The 21,984-nt window shown below is 41.4% G+C and overlaps 1 non-coding gene and 1 pseudogene across 1 annotated transcript; both read left to right on the forward strand.

The window, feature by feature from the left end:
- The first annotated feature begins 7,019 nt into the window (after positions 1-7,019).
- LOC119059389 (calponin-2-like) lies at positions 7,020-15,916 on the forward strand (annotated as a pseudogene).
- LOC119059441 (small nucleolar RNA MBII-202) lies at positions 8,850-8,936 on the forward strand. The gene has a single exon (XR_005084407.2). It is a non-coding gene; the product is annotated as a small nucleolar RNA MBII-202 (small nucleolar RNA).
- Positions 15,917-21,984: the final 6,068 nt, after the last annotated feature.

A 21,984-nucleotide genomic window follows, 5' to 3' on the forward strand; every position in this document is an offset into this window, starting at 1 on the left:
GCTGTTCTTGTGCCTGGGGCAATGGTGATCCTTCATTCCATTCCTGTTTTAACGTTTGGATTCCCTGTCATAACATCACTTGCCACCTATAGCTAGAATGAAGCGTTGTCTTGGAGCCTGTTGTACATTTAATATTAAACTTTTGTTAATCGTCATCATCATGATGCAGTGGCTGTCTCTTTAGCTCAACTCACTGCCATTTCAACCTTAGCCGTGAGGTCAGAGTAAACCTAGCCCAGAATCCTGTCAAAGTGCGTTCTTCAGTCTTTGTTCCACCCAGAATTCTGTACCAGCTGGAATTAAACCAACTCGTTTCAAATGGCAAAATAAAATAAAATCCTTAGAGTCGCTGTTAGAGATGGAATTGTGTTCCTCCCCGCCCCTGCACCCCCTACCACCAACTCACTGTTGAAACCCTAAGTCCTGTTAGAAGATAAACTGAGGCAAAAATTGATTTGAATCAGGAAGTATCCAATCAAGCAACTAGAAAGAAGCTCTGAAAGCTGTGCAGAATGAAAGGCTATTCATAGGCAGAAGGGAGGAAGAATAAGAAAACTATTCTAGGCAAAAAAACATAGTTGGTTATTGGAAGGTCACTTTCCCGCAGGGGTGTCCAACCCGCAGCCCAACACAAAATTGTAAATTTACTTAAAACCCTTTTTTTTTGTGCTCATCAATTTTCATTTTTTGTGTATTTAATGTGTGGTCCAAGACAACTCTTCTTCCAGTGTGACCCAGAGACGCCGAAAGGTAGGAGACCCCTGAGAGGGTATCGTAGGAGTCTATCTGCAAATTACCTAACCAGTGCTCATGAAGTAATTCCTAATTGACTGGTTTAAGATTCCTTTCCTGAAAGAGGTGAAACTAAGTGTTGGTTTCATGACCTGGGACTTAGTGTAAATGACCCCATTTTTGGCTTGTTGTCTTGTTTTTCAACATCCAAGTACTTCAGAATGTAACTATATTTGGAGCCAGGGCCTTTAAAAAGGTAATTACGTGAAAAGAATGACTTTTCTTTCTAGTCAGATTTGATGGGACCTGATCAAATCTGACTAGCACCCTCATAAGAAGAGTAGATCAGGAACTACAGAGAAGTACATACCAGAGAAGCTTGGGCACGGAGCAAAGGCCCATCAGCAAAAGGGAGACTATCGGCAAACCAAGGAGAGAGGTCCCAGGAGAAACCAAACCTGCTGACCCCTCGATTTTGGTCTTTTAGCCTCCATTTTGCCACTGCGTGAAAATAAACTTCTGTTATTTAAGTCATCTCGTCTGTGCTATTTTGTTATGGCAGCCTGTGCTGTTGTGATTTATAATAAATAATGTATATTTTGTCCTCTCCCTATTCCTGGCACTAAACTTCTAACACCGTTGGGATTTTCAAAGCGCTAAGAGCAGAAGAAGGTGTCTTTTGTTATGTTAATGAGACTTTTGGAAAGCCGCTAGTAACCTATGGGTGGGGACTGGTTGTCAGGGGAACCAACCGCGTGATTAAAGGGTTGAAAATCCCTCACCCACAACCTTCATTTCTGGGGAGAGGGGCTGGAGATTGAATTCATTCACTGATGACCACTGATTTAATCAATCGCTCCTGTGAAATGAATCCTCCATAAAAACTCAAAGGACAGAGTTCAGAGAGCTTCCAGATTGGTGAACACCTAGAGATTCGGGGAGAATGGTAAGCCTAGAGAGCAGGAAGCTTGGTGCCCCTTCCCACACTGCCCTAAGCACCTCTTCCATATGGCGTATTTCTAAGTTATATCCTTTATAACAAACCAATGATCTAGTAAGTAAAATGTTTCTCTGAATTCTGTGAGCCACGCTAGCAAATTAATCAAACCCAAGAAAGAGGTCATTGGAACCTCCAGTGTGCAGTTGGGTCGGTCAGAAGCACAGGTGACAACCTGGACTTGCATTAGTGTCTGAAGGTGGAGGCAGCAGCCTTATAGAGCTGAGCCCTTGACCTGTGCAACCTGACACTGCCTCTAGGTAGATGTGACAGAACTGAGTTACTTATTTGGCAGTGTGGGAAAAAAAACCCTCATATATCCTAGAGCCCTAGTAAACTAACACAGTTGCTTAAAGCAGCTCAGCATGATCCAGATGCCTACTGATCTGGGCTCCCTCTGCTGCAGTTCTCCCTTGCTCACTGCCTTCGAGAATGGCTGGCTTTCTCTACTTACTAGAACAGGAGAACCCAGTTTCAGGCCCTGGCCTTTGTGTGTTGGTCCTTCTCCCTACAGCTCTCTTTCCCACTTGCTTTTGGAAGTTCCCCAACTCCTTGTCCCGTAGCTCACAGATTCCTTCCTCAGAGAGGCCTCCCTGACCACTCCATAGAACTGAGTGGCTCCCAGATATTGACCCCAGGCTTTGGTGTGTTTCTTCTATAGATCTTATGAAAGATTATGACATGTAATAATTTAGTTTCCTTTTGTCACCATGTTGTTTGTCTTTTCCAGTAGAAGACCTCAAGCTCCATGAGTGTGGGAATGGAGCTAATTCATAGTTGTGTCTCTATGCCTAGGACATCCTATGCTTTCAAGAAATAATTTCAGAAAGAATGAATGGAATGTATGTTGTGTGGTATTTTCTGTTGGTTAGATTCATTTTTTTTTAACTATGTGTTGAATGAGAGGAGGAAGAGGAAACCTCGCCTTTCTGGATGGAAGGTGGGTAGCAGGTGGATACCATCACTGCTAACAATCAGAGCCCTGGAGTTTGAGGGGGGTGACACTCTCCCCCTTCCTTTAAGCCACTTAATGACTTTTACTGACATCATTGGCATGGAGCAAGGATGGTCTTCCAATTAGCTTGCTTGTTAGTGGTTCTAATAACAAACAGCTCAGTGAGGGAAGAGTTTGAAAGTAGTGGTGTGACTTCAAATTTCTCAGAATTTCATTCAGTGCAGTGTATTTTCTTCTAACTCTGCTCCAAACTCCACCTAGTTTGTTAAATAAAAACATCCAAATGTATTCAAACCCTTATGTGTTTCCTTTGTAACACCCGACAACGTAAAATTCAAGCTATTTTATAAGTTTTGTAGATAGGAAGATTATTCCAACCACCATGTATTGCAAAGGCTGAACTACTCAACAAGAAAATAACAAATGGAAATTGGAATTTGCTCCAAGCCTCTAACACTCAGCCAGTGGCAAAAGGAGTCTGTTATAATCTCCACATCTAACATGAAACCGAGATTCAGAGCAGTGACTGCCCTGCCTTGGTTGGCCCTAAATGTCTCCTAGTCTGAAAAATCCATGCCTGCCAGATTGCTGGAAAAATGCAATATTATTTCAAAACAACTTAGTTTAGGCAAAAGCAGTGAGAGTAATGAATAGAAAATAAGAATATAATGAGTTTGTGAAGTTTCATTAATAAAATCTACTTCAAAAGTTATTTGTACTCCCTATCCCAAAGTTTTCTGAGTTTCTGAACATGTTTAAGAGAAGCAAAAATATTGTTTTCATTTTCTTGCTAAATGAATCTAATATGAACAGAGTTGGCTAATCACCTCAATAATTAGCTCAGGGCTTTACCTCTAAAAGAAATCCAAGTATTAGCATTTCCATTTTTCTCATTTTACAACCATAAGTGTGCCTTATTTCAAAAGTCCCTGACTGGTGTGGCTCAGTGGATTGAGCACAACAAGCCTGTGAAATGAAGGGTTGCCTATTTGATTCCTGGTCGGGGCAGATGTGTGGGTTGCAGGCCAGGTGATAAAAGCTTCTCTCACATGTCAATCTTTCCCTCTCTCTAAAAGTAAATAAATAAAATCTTTTTTTATAAACAGACCATTGTATTTCTGAAAGGTTGTGGGTGAACATTTTTGGAAATGGAGAGAGCTAATATCTAAAGATGCCAACTATGTCCTCGGGTGAGGATAAAAAAAAGATGCCAACTATTTTAGGGATCTTTATATTGAATTTTGTTTGCAATGTTAATAAATATGTTTTGATGAAAATATTCACTTTCTAATTCTTCCATATTTATAAAGTAGATTTTAGGGGCTCAGATTAGTTTGTTTTAGAGAGTTTAAAAAGGATTACACACCATGAGCAAGTAGGATTTATCTCAGGAATGCAAGACTGGCTTAAAACTAAAAGTCAATTAATGTAATGCATCGACCAGTAGTATAAAGGTTAAACTCCACAGGGTCATCTCAGTAGATGCAGAAAGTTTATTTGACAGAATTCAAGACCCCGTCACAATAAAAAACACTTAACTAGTAATAGAAGGAGTTTCCTCAACTGGACACAGAGCATCTACAAAACCCACAGTAAACATTACATTTAATGGTGAAAGACTGGATGCTCCCCCACCAAGATGACGATCAAGACCAGGATGGCCTTTCTCCCATTCCTATCAACATTGGGCAGGACATTCTAGCCAGGGAAATTAGGCAAGAATGAGACATACAAGCATCCAGATTGTAAAAGAAGAAGTAAAACTATTCTGTTAGCTGATAATGTGAAGTTACATATAAGAAATTCTAAGGAGTCCACTAAAAAAAAAAACAATTAGAACTAATAAAAAAGTTCAACAAGGCTGCATAATACAAGAGCAGAATACAAATACAAATTGAACTTCTACACTAGAATTACAATGAACAACCAAACATGAAATAAATAAAATATTTGCATTTATAATAGCATCAAAAGTAATAAAACACTTAGAACTAACTTTAACAAAAGAAGTAAAACTTGTACACTAAAAATGATAAAATATCATTTAAAGAAATTAAGGAAGACCTACAAAAATGGAAAGACAGCCCATGTTCATTCACTGGGAAATTTAAAATTGTTAAAATGGAAATACGCCTCCAATTGATCTATAGACTCAACACAGTGCCAATCCATATCACAGCTGAAGTCTTTGTAGAAATTGTCAAGTTGTTCCCAAAACTGATGTGGAAATTCAAGAGTCCTAGAATAGACAAAACAATCTTGAAAAACAACAAAGTTGGAGAACTCACATTCCTCCATTTCAGAACTCACTACAAATCAACAGGAACCAAGACAGTGTGATCCTGGCATAAAGATAGACATGTAGACCAAGGAACTGAACTAAGGATCCAGAAATAAACCCTCATCTTGACTGTGGGCTTATTTTTCACTAAGGTGTAAGACCACACAATTGTAAAATTAAAATAGTCTTTTCAACAAATGGTGCTGGGACACTTGACATCCACATGTAAAATAATAAAGTTAGACTCCCTATCTCACACCATATATAAAAAAATTAACTCAACATGGATCAAAGACCTAAATGTAAGACCAAAACTCTAAAAATGTTCAAAGAAAACATAGGGGTAAGTCTTAGGGACCTTAAAATAGGCCGGGTTTTTTTTTTAAAGATTTTATTTATTTATCTTTAGAGGGGAAGGAAAGGAGAGAGGGAGAGAAACATCAATGTGTGGTCGCCTCTCATGCGTCTCCTGCTGGGAACTGGCCGGCAACCCAGGTATGTGCCCTGACTGGGAATCGAACTCCAATCCTTTGGTTTGCAAACCCGCACTCAATCCACTGAGCTACGCCAGCCAGGGCGTTGTTTTTTTTTTTTTTTTTAGATGACCAAATAATTAACAAAAAAATTAATAAATTGAACATCATCACAATTTGAAACTTTAGCCCTGGCTGGTGTGGCTCAGTGGATTGAGGGCAGGCCTACGAACCAAAATGTTGCTGGTTTGATTCCCAGTCAGGGCACATGCCTGGGTGCAGGCCAGATTCCCCAATGCGGGGTATGCAAGAGTCAACCACACATTGATGTTTCTCTCCTTCCTTTTCTCCCTCCCTTTCCCTCTGTCTAAAAATAAATTTAAGAAAAATAAATAAATAAATAAATAAGTAAAGTAAAATAAATATTTGAAACTTTAGTGCTTCAAAGGACATCAAGTGAAAAGACAGGTCACAGAAGAGTAAAAATATTTGTTAGTCACATACCTAATAAGAAATGTATGTAGAGTACATAAAAAACCTTTACAAAAGATAAAAGTTAAAACCTTACTCAAAAGTTAAAAAACAACACAATTAAAAAATAAAGGGGGATCTAAATAGACATTTTTTCAAGGAAGATACACAAATAGCTAATAAACACATCAAAAATGCTTAACATAACTGGTCATCAGAGAAATGCAAATTGAAATGAGAAACAAATCTTTCTGGAAAGAGCTTACAGCACACTCTTATTTGTAAATAGCATTCAAAAAATAAAAAACACACAGAGTTATTATAGCAGACCCAATATGGTGGCTATAATAAAAATGGTAAATGAAAAGTGTTGATGAGAACGTAGAGATAGTAGAAGCCTTGCATGTTGCTGGTGCGAATGCAAAATAGCACAGCTGCTCTGAAAAATAGTTTGGAAAGTCCTCAAAGAGTTAGACATAAAGTTACTCTATGAAACTTTAAATTATTTATTATTTATTGATTTCTTAGATGCAAAGGGAGGGAGAAAGAAACATCAATGTGAGAGAGAAACATCTATCCTATCGGTTGCCTCTTGTAGTATGTGCCCCTACCTGGGACTGAACCTGCAACCTGACTGGGAATTGAACCTGTGACCTTTCAGTTTGCAGTATGACGCCCAACCAACTGAGCCACGCCCACCAGGACTATTTTTTTTATCTTGATAATAGTTAGACAATGTGTTTACTTTGTAAATGTTAATCACATTTACTCATTTAAGCACTTCCCTGTACATGGGAAACATTTAAGAAAACTTTTTAAAATTTTGCATTTTTTAAAAAGTAGAACTCCAGATAATAGAGTAAGATATTTTTATTTTAAAACCTGTATTTTTCAGAAATGGAAAGTAACAGAGCAATATGGTAATAGGTGGTAAGATTATAGGTGACACTATTATAGGTGACTTATTTTCTTCTCTGCCACTTTCTCTTCAATAATCAGAAAAATGATTCAATTTTTTAATAATCGGGTTAAAAATCAAACTTGTATTGCTTTCTAAATTGTAAACATATACAATGGAAGTCATTATTCTAGCACAATTCTTACAACATAATGCTTGAGAACTACGGAGTGAATGATTACTCCTCTAAGTACCAGGTGAGTGCTCCTTTCAAAAAAGGAAGGAGTTCAGCTGACACTTAACTCAGAGAAAACTCCTGCTGGTTCCTAGCAATGGCTACCTCCATTTCCAAGATCTCACAACCACAGCTTGATGATTCTTCCCAAAGTCATCAAGCCAGGGCCAGATCTAGAAGATAACTACCTCTCCCTTACTCTACTTTCCTTACCAGGGATTGAGGCTTCAAGTCACTCCAGCTGGCCAGGTGCTTTCCATACCCACCTTGAGGTTAGGATAGGATTTCCCTCTGGAGCCCCATTTCAACCATGATGGCTCTGCTCCTTTTATGAGCATGGAAATCATGTGAGAATTCTGCCAGCTAGCTTATACCACCTATCTTATTAGGACTCTTAAAAAATTCTTTGTTATACTGCTACCACCACCACCACAAAACAAAACAAAACAAAGCCTCGTTTATTTCCTTTGCATTTCTGGAAAAATGCTAGGAACTACCACTTGTAACTTACAGAACCATACCACTCGTTGGCCTTGCCCATGGTTTTGTACTGTTTTTATTGGGTCCTTGTCCTTTAAATCTTAGCTGAGCCCTGAGAGAATATCAGAGCTGTCAGTTTCTTGTAATGCCACAACTTTCAACCCCAACACCGCACTGCCTGCTGTCCCTCCCTCACAGATATGCCAATTTTGAGGAGCTCCCATGCCTCTTGAGCTGTATTTGTTTATTGATTTTTCAGGATTCTGTCTAACTTTCTCCAAGGTCTCCCTGTATGGTGGAAGTGCTGAGGATAAAACCCAGACACATCCCTGACATGGGCTAGCTCTAAATGATGAGCCCAATGGATGGAAATGGGGTCTAATAGGGACTATAACGAATTCTCCTGCTCTTTCCCTCAGTGTCATAACCTCCAAGCTGCCTCTCAGAGGCTGAGCCAGAGGTGCTGTTGCAGGTTGTCATTTACAGTGATGCCCCAGTCAAGTCACTTTCCCATCTACTTTTGTCACATGACTCTGGGGAACTACCTAAGGGACTGGAAAATACACCTTTCCAAGTCCATTTGAAAGGCACCAGTTGTATAAATTGTGCTCTGCCCTCCAGGCACCTCTTTCTGAGCTCACTTGCAGTATGAGAGAGGGACCCAGGGGTTGTCTGGACACAATTTTAACTCCAACCCCGGCTGCAGGTCCCTTCCTCTGGTCTAGTGTCCCAACCACACGGTGCCTCTGCAGCCCTGGGCTGCTGCTGAGTGGCAGAGCGTGCTGGCCAGAGCCAACGTCTGCTACTGTGCTTCTCGATTTGAGCTTGAGGAATCAATCTCAATCTCATAAGGGTATTGCAAAACCCAGGGGCTTTGACCTTTGCTTTGCAAAAGCCCTAACTGTGAAATACTAGGAGCTTTGCCATTTCCTCTTTATCTGCCTTCTTTCATCCTGGCTCCGCCCCTGCTTAGTGGCAGGGGTCTGCACAATGTCAGGCCTTTCTCTATGTTTGGAACACCCCATAGTGTGTGTGTGCAAGGGTCGGGTGGGGGTGAGAAGGGAGGGAGAGGAAAGAGAAAGTTCTTTAAAGGAAGAAGCAGAACAAGAACAGATGAAAAAGCACAGTTATCTACAAAAAAAGGCCTATCTTACATTTACACCATATTTACAAACTTTTTTCCCTAAGGGCTTTGAAATGGAAAAAGTGCAGACTGGCTTCCAATTCAACTATGGCACAGTTTAAAATCCTAACGTGGCCCACTCTGGGTGGTACAGGAAACACAGTGATATCTTTGCTGTTTTTAAATGTGGACGACTTAATCAAATGGTGACATTCTCTGGAATCGCTGTACTGCCTTGATGAAAGTACACTTGAACCCTTTTCCATCTGACGACTGAGTAAAAAAATAAATAAATAAATAAATAAATAAATAAAATAAATGTGGACAACTCAAATTGTTGTGAGAGAAAAACAACATATATTTACAAGCAAGTTGACTCTTCTCACAGCTAGCGTAAATCTCAAACCAGCAGGCCCATTTTATCTTGTTCACAGTAACTTATTTCAATGGCTATGAATAATAAATATTCTATACAATTTAATGTTTATATGCTAGAATAAACTTGACTTCAATGCAATTAGAGGATGTTTTCATCATTTCTGTGATTTACTAAAAGTGCATTAAGCCTGGCTGGGGTAGCTCAGTGGATTGAGCTTGGGCCTGTGAACCAAACAACCGCAGTTCGATTCCCAGTCAGGGCACATGCCTGGGTTGTAGGCCAGTTCCCAGCAGGGGACACACGAGAGGCAAACACAGATTAATATTTCTCTCCCCCTTTCCTTCCCTTCCCTTCTAAAGATAAATGAATAAAATCTTTTTTAAAAAGTGCATTAAGGACAATGAAGACCTATTTTTGCAGGTTCTTAATTTTAAAATAGATAAAGTACTGATAACTGAATTTTGTTTTTTTGTTTCTACTTTTTAAGAAGCATGTATTTCATTGATTACACTATCACAATTGTCCCATTTTCCCTCTTTGCCCCCCTAAGCACGGTACTCTCCTTCCTTCCAGCAATCTCCCTCCTTAGTTCCTGTCCACGGGTCATGCATGTAAGTTCTTTGGCTTCTCCATTTCCTATACTATTCTTAACATGCCCCTGTCTATTTTGTACCTACCAATTATGCTTCTTAACCCCTGCACCTTTTCTCCCATTCTCCCCTTTCCCCTCCCAGTTGATAGCTCTCTAAATGATCTCCATATTTATGATTCTGTTCCTGTTCTGGTTGTTTGCTTAGTTTGTTTTTTTAGATTCAGTTATTGATAGTTGTGAATTTGTTGCCATTTTAATGTTTATAATTTTGATCTTCTTTTCTTTAAATAAGTCCCTTTAATATTTCCTGTAAAAACGGCTTGGTGATGATGACCTCCTTTAGCTTTACCTTGTTGGAGAGCACTTTATCTACCCTTTCATTCTATATGGTAGCTTTGCTGGATACAATAATCTAGGTTGTGGGCCCTTGCTTTTCATTAGTACGTTCTTGCCATTCCCTTCTTGCCTGAAAAGTTTCTTTTGAGAAATCAGCTGACAGTTTTATGGGAACTCCTTTGTAGGTAACTCTCTGCTTTTCTTTTGCTGCTTCTAAGATTCTCTCTTTTATCTTTAACCTTTGGCATTTTAATTATGATGTGTCTTGGAGTGGGCCTCTTTTGGTCCAACTTGCTTGGGATTCTCTGTGCTTCCTGGACTATGTCTATTTCCTTCACCAAATTAAGAAAGTTTTCTTTCATGACTTTTTAAAAAATTTTATTGTATATTTTATTGACTATGCCATTACAGTTGTCCCATTTCCCCCCTTCATTCCCCTCCATCCTGCACACCCCCTCCCCCACCATTCCCCCTCTTTAGTTTATGTCCACGTGTCTCAAGTTCTTTAGATTCTATATTTCCCCTACTATTCTTGCCCTCCCCCTATCTATTTTCTACCTACCACCTATGCTACTTATTTTCTGTACCTTCTCTCCCCTTCTCCTCCCAATCCCTGTTGCTAACCCTCCATGTGATCTTCATTTCTATGGTTCTGCTCCTCATCTAGCTGTCTTCTTAGTTTGCTTTTGTTTTAGGTGTGGTTCTTAATAACTGTGGGTTTGCTATCCTTTCACTGTTCATATTTTTTATCCTCTTCTTCTTAGATAAGTCCCTTTAACATTTCATATAATAAGGGCTTGGTGATGAACTCCTTGAATTTGATCTTACCTGAGAAGCACTTTACCTGCCCTTCCATTTTAAATGAAAGCTTTGCTGGATAGAGCAATAGGTCTTTGGATTTCATGACTTGGAATACTTCTTTCCATCCCCTTCTTGCCTGTAAGGTGTCTTTTGAGAAATCAGCTGACAGTCTGATGGGGGCTGACAGTCTCAGAGTGGGTGGTTTGCATATGTTCTGAGACTGTGCAGATCCTTTAAGTGATGTCTTCCCACCCTCCCAAAATCTATGCAGAATCTAGGACAGACAGAGTTGTGTGGCTCTGGGGCAAGGACCACTCCACTAACCTCCCTCCAAGCCTGACCAGCAACTACCACTCACAGAAGATCTACACCCTTTGAGACAGCCAGGGAGCTGAGACCAGGCTCCTTGGGGAATCTGGGACAGACTGAGTTGTGGCTCTAAGACGGGGCCATTTTTCCCTTGCATGCCTGACTGGTGTAGAGCCCTCCCTTCACATATCCAAACCTCTGTCTGTCTGGGCCTGATACACTTTGTTGACCTCACCCTGACAACTCCCTGAGACCTGCTCTACCACAGAGATGTTCAAACACCCAGAGTATGGCAGCTAGACTTGGTATGCCCTGGGACATTTGCAGAGCGGCCTCAGACCCAGCACTGGCACTGAGTTTGAATTTGTATCAATCCGGTGAACATCAGTCACCCCTACCTGGTGACTCACTGAGAACCTACCACATGCAACTCAAGTATCACTAGAGGGTCTTTCAGTGACCAAGACTAACAAGCAGCCTGCAGATGGAAGCAGATCTGGGTGCTTTAAGAATTTCGCTGATCCATTCCTGGTGCTGGTAAAACTGGCCTTGGGACACAGCCTGGTCCTTACTGCATGCACCCAGGCCCAGTAGAGGAAGCCACAAGCTCAGGGTCTCTCATAGCTCCAGGGCAAACAGGTTGCCCAGGGCCAGTCACCACAGGCAGAATCTTGCATAGCCCTGCACCAGAGTCCATCAGAAAGGCCCAGAACCTATATTCCCAGTGGGCAGACAATAAGGCAAGACCCAACAAGCTTCACAAGCAGCACAGCCAGAGATCTCTGCAGTCACCAAACCCTGCTGGAGCAAATTCTGCTTCGACTGATAAGCATCTGCACAGCAGTTTGCACACTGTGTTGGGTGTTGAGTTTCATAGCCAGGCAGCCTGAGGGTCAATCCCATGCACAAAAGAGCCGATAGCAATCAAGACTAAATTATAACAGGAGGAAATACATAATATACAGAAGAGACATTCCTAGAGTACCCAGCTCAGGTGATCAGGGAGACTGTACCACTGGGTCTCACAGGATGCCTACTACATTAGGCAACCCTACCAATACTAGGAGTCATAGCAGATCTACCTAATACATACAAGCAAACACAAAGAGGGAACCAAAATGAGGAGACAAAGAAACATGCCCCAAATGAAAAGAACAGAAGAAATCTGCAGGAAAAGGGAGCTAAAGGAAACAAAGATAAGCAACTTATCAGATACAGAGTTTAAGAGAAATGATTATAAGGATGGTCAAGGAACTTAGTAAGAATAACAACAGCATGAAGGACACAGAAACCATAAAAAGCACCGGTCAGAAATGAAGAATACACTGCAAGTAACAAACGGTTGGATGAGCAGAAGATTGAATCAATGATTTGGAAGACAAACACCCAATTAGAGCAGGAAAAAAATTAAATTTAAAATTGTTTAAGTGAGAATATTTTAAAGAATCTATGGGACTAGAAATATAACAACATTCATATCATAGGAACTGAACCAGTGGCTTTTCGTTTGCATGACAATGTTCAATCCACTGAACCACACCAGTCAAGGCCAAAGAGAGTGTCAAAAGTAGCAAGAGAACCCTGGCTAGGTGTGGCTCAGTTGGCTGGGCATCATCTGGCAAAGCAAAAGGTCGCTGGTTCAATTCTTGGTCAGGGCACATGCCTGGGTTGCAGTTCTGTCCTCATTTGAGGCACGTGCAAGAGGTAACTGATAGATGTTTTTCTCCCTCTCTTTCTCCCTCCCTTCCCCTCTCCCTAGAATCAATATAAAGAAAAACAGAAAGCATAAAGAGAAAGAAAGACAGTTAGTTACCTGCATGGGAGCTCCCATAAGACTGTCAGTTGATTTCTCAACATAAACACTTTAGGCCAAAAGGAATTGGCATGAAATAGTCAAAACGATGAAAAGCAAGGACCTTAAATCAAGACTACTTTGCACAGCAAGGTTATCATTTAAAGCCGAAGGAGGCCCTGGCTGGTGGGCTCAGTGGATTGAGTGCTGAATCCTGTGAACTGAGAGGTAACTGGTTCATTTCTCTGCCAGAGCACATGCCTGGGTCCCCAGTTGGGGTGTGCAAGAGGCAACTCATGTATTTCTCATGCATCAATGTTTTTCTCCATCTCTTTCTCCCTCCCTTCCTCTCTCTCTAAAAAATAAAAATAAAATCTTTAAAAAAGAAAACAAGGCACATATATATGCTATCTACAAGTGACCCACTTCAAAATGAAAGATATACATACACTAAAATTGAAGGCATGGAAAAATTTTTCATGTAAATGGAAATTTTTTAAAAAGCTGAAGTAACCAATACTTATATGACAAAAAATAGACTCTAAAACAAAGACTACAGTATGAGACAAAGATGGCCACTACATAATGATGAAGGGAAAAATCCAACAAGAGGATAGAACACTTGTAAACATTTATGCACCAAACACAGAGACACCTAATATATAAAGCAAATCTTGACGGACATAAAGAGAGCAACAGTAATATGGTCAGGACAGAAAATCAACAAGGAAATGGTAGCCTTAAAAGACACACTAGATCAGATGGATTTAATTGATATCCTCAGACAATTACATCCCAAAACAGCATAATATACATTGTTTTCAAGTACACATGAAACATTTTCTAGGATACACTACATGGTAGTACATAAAACAAGTCTCAATAAATTTAAGATTGAAATCATATCAAGCATTGTCTCTGAACATAATTGTATGAAACTGAAAAATCACACACACATACACAAGCCCCCTAAAAACACACAGAGACATGGAGGCTAAATAACATGTTACTAACCAATGAATGGATTAACCAGTGAGATCAAGGAAGAAATCAAAAGACACTTGCAACCAATTAAAATGAGAACACAACGATCCAAAATCTATGGGACACAGAGGAAACGGCCCTAAGAGGGAAATGTATAACAGTACAGGCCTGTCTCAAGAAACAAGATAATCTCAAGTAAACAATCTAACTTCACACATAAAGGAACTAGAAAATGACAGAGCCCAAAGTGAATAGAAGAAAGGAAATAATAAAGATCAGAGCAGTAATAAACAAAGAGTCTTAAAGAAATAACAGTATAGAAGTTCAATGAAACCAAGAGCTGGTTCTTTGAGAAGATAAATAAGATTGACAAACCATTAACCACACTCATCAAGAAAAAGAGAGAGGACCCAAATAAGTAAAATCGGTAGTGAGAGGGAAAAAAATGAAAAACAAGTAACAACTGACCCCCCCCCCCAAATACAAAGGATTGTAAGAAAATACTATGAATAACTATATGCCAATAAACTGAACAGCCTGGACAATATGGAGAAATTCCTAGAAACATGCAATTTTCCAAAACTAAATCAGGAAGAATAAAAAATTCTGGATAGATTACAACTAATGAAATTGAAGCAGTAATAAAAAAAAAAACCTCCATTATTTTCAGATGATGTGATACTGTATATAGAGAATCCTAGATTCAATAAAAAAACTAAAACTGAAAAATGAAATCAGTAAAGTAACAGGATACAAATATCCAGAAATTAGTTGTATGTATGTGCAGTAATAATGAATTATTAGAAAGAGAAATGAATATAATCCTATTCCCAGTTGCATCAAAAAATAAAAAATAAAGTACCTTGGAATAAATTTAACCAAGGATATAAAAGGTCTGTACTCAGAAAATTTTAAGACACTGAAGACACTATACTTACTACAAAGCCATAGTAATCAAAACAGCATGGCATTGGCATAAAAAGTAGACATAGCATCCCCAGCCATCTCACCCACTGGGCCATCTATCCTGCTATTGTCGTTGCTGACATGAGCTCCACACAGTTCAACTAGTGGCCCTCACACAGAACTGGCTCCGACTTAAATATAACCCTCAGGAGGCAGAACTCTGTAGCTGGATTGAGGGACTCATGAGCCTATTGGTTGTCTTCCAGAGGGTCGGAAGGGTGTGATTCTGTGTACACTGAAGAATAAGCTGCAGCCTGGCTCTGTCCCTAAGATCAACCACTCCATGCAAAACTGGTACCAGAAGAAAACCTCTCCAGCTTCATCAAGGCCATGGTCAGCTATGGCATGAACTCCATGGACCTATTTGAGGTCAATGATCTCAGAGTAGAAACGTGGCACAGATGCTGGTGTCTCTTCTGGCTCTGGCAGGAAAGGCCAAGACATAGGGGCTACAGAGTGGTGTGGGCATCAGCATCAAGTTCTTGGAAAAGGAGTGGAACTTTGATGACGCTACCACGAAGGCAGGCCAGTGTGTCATTGGGCTTCAGGTGGCACCAAGTGTGCCAGCCAGTCAAGCATGACAGCATATGGCACAAGAAGATATGTGCAGGACCCCAACCATATCCTGCCACCCATGGACCATTCAGCCTCCAAGTAGGTGCCCCCCAGGTGCCAGCCAGGGGTGCATGATGGCTCCTGGGACCAGGTGGCACACCTATGACACCAAGTTGGGGAACAATAACTGTGACAATTCCTCTATGCTTTGGATGGGCTACACACAGGGCACCAACCAGAGTGGCTAGGTCTTTGGCTGGGGCCAGCACAATCCCAAGTACTGCCTAGAAGGCCCAGCGGCCAACAGGACTCCGGGGTCAGCAGGTGACTATCCAAGCCCAGGGAGGGCCCAGAGTGCCCCACCCCACTACCAAGAGGAGACAAGCTCTGAAGCCCTCCTCATGGGGTTTCTCCCTATAACATCACCCCATCTGGGATTTCAGGTTTTTCTGTCTTCATCTTATTTTTCTGTGTTCAAGTGCTTCCAGCCGAGGCTCTCCAAAGGCCAGATCCAGATGCTGGGGGTGGGAGGAACCTGCCAGGGTACATCCAGGTAGTAAGTTTCCCAGCAGGTTTGGGACAAGCTGTGAAGAAAAGAAACCTGCGCAAGGAGGGAACTGGCTCCAAATGGCTTCCAGGTTTTTCCACCCCCCCCTCTCTTTTCTCTGCTGATCTGTTTGTGGTTTCCATACCCCCAAGTTATAAGGCAGTTTTAACAAAAGTAATTGGGGGGGGGGTAGTGATATAAGGGAGGGTGCTGGAAAGGAAGTCCCTTGGAACAGAGCCAGGTGATAGTCACCAGATATTTTAGGCATCTTAAAGGACTGGATTTCCCCAGGACCCTCCCAGGGACCCAGTGAGGAAACTGAGGCCCAGCCAAGACAATGACGTTCTGAGTGGTTGAGGCAAAGCCAGACACCCCTCTTCCATACTAGCCCCTTCTCCCCCATGAAGTACTACACAAGGACCCCCACCAGGAGGCCCTCTCTGGGACAACCCCACCCAGGAATCCTAGGAACAAGAGAGAATATGAAATACCAACTGTGGACCAAAGGCAATAAATCTTTTCAAGAAGGAAAAAAAAAAAGACAGATTTACTAAATGGAATGGACAGCCAAGAAATGAGCCCATGCCTTTATGGCCAATTAGCATCTGACAAAGGAGGCAAGAACATACAATGGGGTAAAGATAATAGTCAATAAGTTGGTCAACCAATGGGAAAACTGGATAGATACATGCAAAAAAATGAAACTACACCACGTTCTTACACCATATGCACAAATGAATGCAAAGTGGATTAAAGACTTGAACGTTAGACTTGAAAACCATAAAAATCCTAGAACCAAACAGAGGCAATAAAATCTTAGATATTTCTTGTAGCAGTATTTTTCCTAATATACTTCCTTGGGCAAAGGACATAAAAGAAAAAACAAACAAACAAATGGAACTATGTCTAACTAAAACGGTTTTGGACTTCCGCCAAGATGGAGGATTAAGGTGGATGTGCCTGCCTCCTCTCACAACCAAGTTTAAGGACAACTAAATATTAGCATCAGAAAACACAACCAGAACACGGAAAACTGAACTTTTCGGAAGTCCGCAAACAACAAATTCTCCGGCCCGGCCGGTAAGAGACGAAACCGGCGGCGGCGGGTTGAGGAGTTACAAAGGAGAACTCGTTCGACCCGGGCGCGGGCGCGGAACCCAGACGCGAGACTTTTCGGAAGTCCGCAAACAGCAAATCCTCAGGCCCGGCCGGTAAGAGGCGAAACCGGCGGCGGCGGGTTGAGGAGTTACAAAGGAGAACTCGTTCGACCCGGGCGCGGGCGCGGAACCCAGACGCGCGACTTTTCGGAAGTCCGCAAACAGCAAATCCTCCGGCCCGGCCGGTAAGAGGCGAAACCGGCGGCGGGTTGAGGAGTTACAAAGGAGAACTTGAACGACCCGGGCGCGGGCGCGGAATCCAGTCGCACGGGCTCCAAACCCAGGATTGGACCTAGTGAGCAGCCCACCGGGTGAGTGACTACGGAGGAGTCAGTGGGGAGGCGGTGGCAGCGAGTTGACTGTGGGTGCCCGGTTACGCGCGAGTGAGGAAGTGAGCGGGGGACGGCGGCGGCGCCATTTTCCCCCGCTCTGACCACGCCCCCACATACAGCATCACAACCCAGCGACCTGGGACTCCAAGGCGCCGCTTCTCTCACTTAAAGGGCCAGAACAGACCAAAAATGTCGCAGGGGGACCTCAAAGTCCCGGAGATAAATCTAAGTGACGAAGAAATAGCAAATCTCTCAGACGCACAATTTAAAACACTGGTCGTCAGCTTCCTCACAGATCTGGTGGACTATAGCCACAAATTAGAGAAACATATGAAGGCTAAATTAAGGGAAATGAATGGAATTCCACAGGAAACCCATAGAGATGAAAAAAAAACTGGGACTCAACTCAATGGAGTAAACCAGAAGGAAGAAAAAAATGATCAATCAGGAAGGAATGAAGAAACAAGAATTCAGAAAAATGAGGAGAAGCTTAGGAACTTCCAGGACATCTATAAACTCTCCAATATCCGAATTATAGGGGTACCAGAAGGGGGAAAGACACAACCACCAGTGGAAAAACTATTTGAACAAATAATAAAAGAAAATTTCCCCAATCTGGCAAAGGAAACAGACTTCCAAGAAATCCAAGAAGCCCAGAGAGTACCAAAAAAGTTGGACTCAAGAAGGAACACACCAAGGCATATCATAATTACATTAGCCAAAATTAAAACGAAGGAGAGAATCCTGGAAGCAGCAAGAGCTAAGGGGACAATCACCTACAAAGGAGTCCCCATCAGGCTGTCAGCAGATTTCTCAAAAGAGACCTTACAGGCAAGAAGGGGCTGGAAAGAAATATTCCAAGTCATGAAAACTAAAGACCTACAACCAAGATTGCTCTACCCAGCAAAACTTTCATTTAGAACGGAAGGACAGATAAGGTGCTTCTCAGATAAGACCAAATTCAAGGAGTTCATCATCACCAAGCCCTTATTATATGAAATGTTAAAGGGACTTATCTAAGAAAAAGAAGTTAAAAAAACATGAACAGTGAAAGGACAGCAAACTCACAGTTATCAACAACCACACCTAAAACGAAAGCAAACTAAAAGGACAGCTAGATCAGGAGTGGAAACATAGAAATGAAGAGCTCAAGTAGGGTTAGCAACAGGGGAGTGGGAGTAGAAGACGGGGAGAGAAGGTACAGAAAACAAGTAGCATAGACAGTAGATAGAAAATAGATGGGGGGGGGCAAGAATAGTATGGGAAATACAGAACCTAAAGGACTTGAGACACATGGACATAAGCTAAAGGGGGGGTAATCGGGGGGTTGGGGGGGCAGGGTGGAGGGGAATGAAGGGGGGAATAGAACAACTGTAACAGCATAAACAATTCAAAAAAATAAAAAATTAAAAAAAAAAAATAAAACGGTTTTGTACAACGAAGGAAACCATCAGCAAAATGAAAAGAATCTATGTTGAAAGAACGTATTTGTCTATGATACATCTGACAAGGGGTTAATAGCCAAAATATATTTTAAAAACTTAAAAAAAAAAAAAAAAGAGTTCAGGCCAAGATAGAAGCATAAGTAGAGACACTTCGTTTCCTTGCACAACCAAAAGGATAACAATCAATCTAAAAACAATAATCAGAAGTGCCAAAAAATCAAACTACACAGAACTCCAACAACTGAGTTAAAGAAACATTCACCCAGACCAGTAGGAGGGGCTGAGATGGGCAGCTGAGCCGAGAGGACTTGTGGCAGGGTGGCAGAATGTGTGAGCAAGGCAGGGCTGGCTGAATGGGAAACTAGACTCAAAGCTAGCTGTAAACTACTGCGGGGCCGCCACAGTGGCCAAAGGTCCCAGTCTCACATGAGAGTCTGAGTTCGTTGGAAAGTGGAGCTAGAGTGGAACAAGCCAGCCGAATTGTTCCCTCTCTGACCCCTTCCCCAAAGACAGCGCCACAATGCAGCAAAGAGGGTTGCCCCATCCTCTGGTGTAAGGGACAGAAATACAGCCCAAATGAAAAAAACATCAAAACTCCAGAAAAAGAGCTAAGCAACGAGGAGACAGCCAACCTACCTGATGCAGAGTTCAAAACACTGGTAATCAGGATGCTCACAGAAATGATTGAGCTCAGCTGCAAAATGAAGGAACAAATGAAAGCTACCCAAAATGAAATCAGCAAAATATACAAGGAACCAACAGTGAAGGGAAGGAAAATGGGATTCAAATCAACAATTTGGGGGAAAAAAGGAAGAAATAAACATCCAACTGGAATGGAATTAAGAAACAAAAATTCAAAAAGATGAGAGAGGCTTAGGAACCTCCAGGACAACTTTAATGCTCTAAGATTAGAATCTGGGGTGTCAGAAGGAGAACAGGAACAAGTCGAAAACTTATGTGAACAAATAATGAAGGAAAACTTCCCCAATCTGGTGAAGGAAACAAACTTCCAGGAAGTCTGAGAGGCCCAGGAAGCCCAGAGTCCCAAAGAAATTGGACCCAAAAAGAAACACACCAAAGCATGACATAATTACATTAGCCAAGATTAAAGATAGAGAATCTTAAAAGGAGCAAGAAGAGTTCCCTACAAAGGAGTACCCATAGGGCTATCAGCTGATTTCTCAAAAGAAACCTACAGGCAAGAAGGGGCTGGAAAGAAGTATTTGAAGTCACGGAAGGCAAGGACCTACATCCAAGATTATTCTATACAGCAAAGTTATCATTTAGAATGGAAGGACAGATAAAGTACTTCCCACGTAAGGTCAAGTTAAAGGAGTTCATCATTACCAAGCCCTTATTATATTAAATGTTAAAGGGACTTAGCTAAAGAATTGAAGATCAAAAACTATGAACAGTAAAATGACAACAAACTCCAAACCATCAATGACTGAATCAAAAAAACACAGAAACTAAGCAAACAACTAGAACAGAAACAGGATCAGAGAAATGGAGATCACATGGAGGGTGTTCAGTGGGGAGGGGCTGGGGAAGAAAGGGGGTAGAAAGGTACAGGGAATAAGAAGCATAAATTGGTAGACACAAAATTGACATGGGAAGGTTAAGAATAGTATAGGAAACAGAGAAGTCAAAGAACTTATAGTACAACCCGTGGACATGAACTAAGGAGGGGGAATGCTGGAGGGTTGGGGGTGCAGGGCAGAGAGGGGTTAAAGGGGGAAATATTGGAAAAACTAATAGCATAATCAATGAAACATACTTAAAAAAAGAAATGGGGATTCAGGGAGAGGGAGAAGAGGGATAACTAGATGAAGCAAAGGGTACTTTTAGGTCAGTAAAGCTATTCATTATGATACTGTAAAGGTACATACACAATGCATTTATCAAAACTAAAGAACTACCATTCAATACAAAGCGTGAATGCTAATATTTTTAAAATGTGATTTTTCCTTCATACTAAATAAAAATGTTGAGGCCCTGGCTGGCATAGCTCAGTGGATTGAGCGTGGGCCTGCAAACCAGAGTATCGCGGTTCAATTCCCAGTCAGGGCACATGCCTGGGTTGCAGGCCAGTTCCCAGCAGGGAATGCATGAGAGGCAACCATACATTGATATTTCTCTCCCACTCTTCCTCCTTCCCTTCCCCTCTCTCGACAAATAAATAAATAAAATATTTTTTTAAATGTTGACATTAAAACTAAAAAAAAAAAACCCAACCCCACAATCCAATTTAAAAATGGGTGAAGGACCTGAACAGACACTTCTCCAAACAGGACAGACAGATGGCCAATAGACATGTGAAAATTAGAGAAATGCAAATTAAAATCACAATGAGATAGCATCTCACACCTGTCAGAGTGGCCATCATCAATACAACACACACCAAGTGCTGGTGAGGATGTGGAATAAAGGGAACCCCCAGGAACTGCTGGTGGGAACGTAGACCTCTGTAGCCACTGTGGAAAACAGTGTGACATTACCTCAAAAAATTAAAAACAGAACTGCCTTATTACCCAGTGCTTCCACTCCTGGGAACATATCCAAAGGAACCTGAGAAACTAATTCGAAAGAATATATGCATCCCTACATTCACTGCGGCATCATTTACAATAGCCAACATTTGGAAGCAGTCCAAATGCCCATCAGTAGGCGAGTGAACAAAAAAGCTGGTACATTTGTATAATGGAATACTACTCGCCGTAAAAAGGAAAGCTTACCTTTTACAACAGGATGGATGAACCTGGAGAATATTATGCTAAGAAAAATAAGCCAGTCTCTTAAGACAAGTACCATATGATTTCACTTACACGTGGAAACCAACCAGGAAAATAGAAACAGACTCATAGATACAGAGGACACACTGATAGGTGTCAGAGGGGAGGTAACTAGGGTGGCTGGGTGAAAGAGATAAAGGGATTATGCAAAAAACAAAAACAAACTCATAGACACAGAAAACAGTATGGTGATTACCAGAGGGTGGAGGGTGGATACAAGAGAGTAAAGGGGGCACAAATGGTGATGGAAGGAGACTTGACTGAGGGTGGTGAACACACAATGCAATATACAGGTGATGTGTTAACTGTACACCTGAAACCTATATAATTTTACTAACCAATGTCACCACAG

Source organism: Artibeus jamaicensis, unplaced genomic scaffold (assembly GCF_021234435.1).
Source record: "Artibeus jamaicensis isolate MK-2021 breed Jamaican fruit bat unplaced genomic scaffold, CSHL_Jam_final contig_387, whole genome shotgun sequence".
In the NCBI taxonomy this organism is placed as follows: Eukaryota; Metazoa; Chordata; class Mammalia; order Chiroptera; family Phyllostomidae; genus Artibeus; species Artibeus jamaicensis.